The following is a 3,507-nucleotide window of genomic DNA, read 5'->3' on the forward strand; positions in this document are numbered from 1 at the left end:
GCAAAACCCTAAACTATTAGGCCCATAAATGAGGGAATTAGGACAAACCTGGGAACTTTGGGAGAGAAAATACATAGGCTAGCAGAAATAGGAAAGGTCACAAATATGGATGAGTCACAAATTGACAAGTGGGATATACTGAAGGTAAAGCACCTGTGTTCATCGAAAGAATTCACCAAGAGAATAATAAGAGCCCACCAACTGGGAAAACATCGGCAGCCAACTAAATAGGAGTGAGGAGGAAACAGGGGGTGGGGGTATGACATGCGTAAGAGGAGGGGAACAGGACACTCTACCACTTAAGTGGAGGGCATTGTTTATATTTCCACAGGAGGGAGAGGGAGACCAGGCTTTAACCTGGTGTACCAAGATGTGAATACAACATACTGGCATGTACCAGGGAACTAATAGAAAGGTCTGTGGGGCTGCCTCCAATCCCAACTCTGTGAAACCCTGTACCCCAGAAGAATGCACTTCAGAGGACAGCACTGAAACTACAGTTTGCAGAGATGGGCACGTCTGATTAGAGCATACGGGGGAAACGAAGAGGGATGGAGAGGGACTGGGACACACCCTGGCTCACAAAGCCCGTGGACAATATTCCTGCTCAGAGCAGATAAGGCACAGAGAGGGCCATGGGGCCAGCCCCACTACGAGACATGACGTTCCCTCACTGAACCATAATGCTGCAGGGGACAACACTGGAGACACATTGTGGGAATTGTGCCCGATATGATTCCATCGCACTGGGGTGAAACACCATGGGCATGCAAATGAGTAGCAAGGGGAGCAATGCAATGAAATCCTGGGTGGGGGGGGGGATATAAAAAATAGACTTTGAAGACAGTGTGGCACCCCATCAGACCCGATTGGAAAACACTCCTAAAGGTCAAAAATCAGGCCTGGAATTATTTATAGGCTTTTCTTTTTTGTCATTGGTTTTATTTTTGTTGTGGTTGGTTTTTTTTGTTGTTGTTGTTATTGTTTTGGTCTTCCTTTGTTGCTTTCTTGGCTTTGCCTTGTTTTTGTGCTTATTTATGTCTCTTCCTGTCTATCTAGATAAGACAGGCAAGATAAGCAATTCAGAGACAAAAGCAATAGAACTAATGGTTCCCAAGGGATATGAGAGAAGGGGAGGTGGGAGAAAATAAGGGGGTGGGCAACCAACCCAGGGACAAGGGAACAACAAATGAACTAAAATCAATGGAAAGAAGGGCGTAGGATGCCTAGTGGGGCCTAATCAAGGGCAATGTAGCAGCTAGGAATTACTAAACCAGAGTGAAGGCCGGACATGATGGTGGGACAAGAGAGAAGTAAGAGAAAATAGTGGAAAGAACCAGGAAGCAAGGGAAATTTATAGGGGTCTAAATACAGCCATGTGCATATGTAAATATATTTATATATAATGAGAGGGGAACAGATCTATGTACTTATATCTATATGCTAAGATTTCATGTTGCAGATGGACATTGGGCCTCTACTCAAGAACTCCCTCAACACAAGAACACTTTGTTCTAGTAATCTGGTATCCTGTGACGCTTTACCTTCCCAACAAAATTGCTGAAGACAAAATGGGTGCATAAGCAAATGTGGTGAAGATAGCTGATGGTGTCCAGCTATCAAAAGATCTGGCGTCTGGGGTCTTAAAGACTTGAAGATAAACAAGTGGCCATCTAGCTGAGAAGCAGCAAAGCCCACATGGAAGAAACACACCAGTCTGTGTGATCATGAGGTGTCAATGGGACCAGGTACCAGGCATCTAAGATCCAGAGCAAAATTATACCCAATGTGAATTGGGGGCATGGGGGTATGGCATGGAGACCCAAATCTCATCTGTAGATAAATGGACATCCCCTCACAGAAGGGTCAGAAGAAAGAGATGAGCCAGTCAGGGTGCAGTACAGCACTGATGAAACACACAGTTTTCCTCTAGTTCCTTAATGCTTCCTTCCCCCCACTACCATGACCTTAATTAGACCTTACAGATTGGATTATACCAAAGCATGCACACTGCTACCAATAAGAGCCCTGCAAGACAGGAAATCCAAGATAGATAAACTCCTCAGTGTCAACAATGAGAGTAGAGATACCAAGAGGATGGGGGCAAAGTGGGGAGATAAAGAGGAAAATTATTACAAGGATCAATATGTAGCTCCCTCCCAGGGGTCTGAACAACAGAAACGTGGGTCAAGTGTGACAGAGGTTGATGTAACATATGAAAATAATAATCTATAATTTATGAAGGGCTCATGGATGGCAGGTTGGGGACGGAGGGGGAAAATTAGATGATGGTAAGGGCTCAAGTAGAAAGAAGATGCTTTGAAAATGATGATGGCAGCATGTGTACAAATGTTCTTGACATAATAAATGATTGATTGTGTGGATTGTGATATGCAATGTAAGAGCCCCCAATAAAAATATTCAAGTATGTCTTGTAGGAAGCAACTATTTTTTAAACCAAGCCTGAAACTCCCTATCTCTTGATTAATGTATTTCATTCACTGATATTCAGTGTTTGTATTGATATATATTGTTGCTGTCATTTTGATGTGCTTGTTTTTGGTCTCTTTCTGTGGTTGTGTTTACTAGTAAGTTTTCTCTTAATTTATTTCAGGGTATTTTTTTAACCACAACTTTTATTGCATTGTTTTCTCAGTGGGATGCCTTTCTCAATTTTGTGTGGTATTATTGTTTATTCTCTGTCCACAGTGATCCTGTTTCTATTTTTTGGACTTCTGGTCTTTCTATGGATTACTTTACATTTTGCACTCTGTAAATAGCTGTACTTCTATGTTGTGTTTGGAGATTTATTTGTTTGGATATAGGATCCTTTTTGAAGGTTTTCTTTCATTCTTTCAGAATTTGATATATATTATTCCATTATTTATTTGTCTGAATAGTTTCTGCTGAGAAGTTGAAGCTTATCCTTTGTAGATGATTAATCCTTTTTTTTCTTTAATGGTTGTGACTGTAATTCTCTTCTTTTTCTTGAAATTGGAGAGTTTGAATTCAACATCTTATGATATTTTACTTTGGGGATACATCGTCTTTGGAGTTTTCTCAGCTTCTTTAACATTTATTCTTTCCACCTTTTAGATGTTGAGGAGATTTTTTTCCATAATTTTTAATACTACTACTTTTCTGTAGGTTTTTGTTTGTTTGTTTCTTTATATACCAGGATGCCACTAAAATATAGATTGTTTCTCTTTATAGTGTCCCACATCATTCTTAGGCTTCCATTGATTATTTTTTTCCTTTTTTGTCATTCTATTACTCAGCCCTTTTACCTTGGTGTCTGAATCTGTTATCTTATTTTTTATCAACTGGTGTTCATTTTTATACAGAGTTTATAATGATCATTTCTTTGATATTTCCTTATCAGTATCCCCCATACCTTGAAAAGATAATATCATTCTTTTAGATTTTATTGCTGGTAGTTCCAGGGCCACTTTTTGCAGAGTACTCCATTGGGTTTGGCTGCTTTTCAACTGTTCCATCCTTACATTC

This window comes from Tenrec ecaudatus, chromosome X, assembly GCF_050624435.1.
Source record: "Tenrec ecaudatus isolate mTenEca1 chromosome X, mTenEca1.hap1, whole genome shotgun sequence".
NCBI lineage: Eukaryota > Metazoa > Chordata > Mammalia > Afrosoricida > Tenrecidae > Tenrec > Tenrec ecaudatus.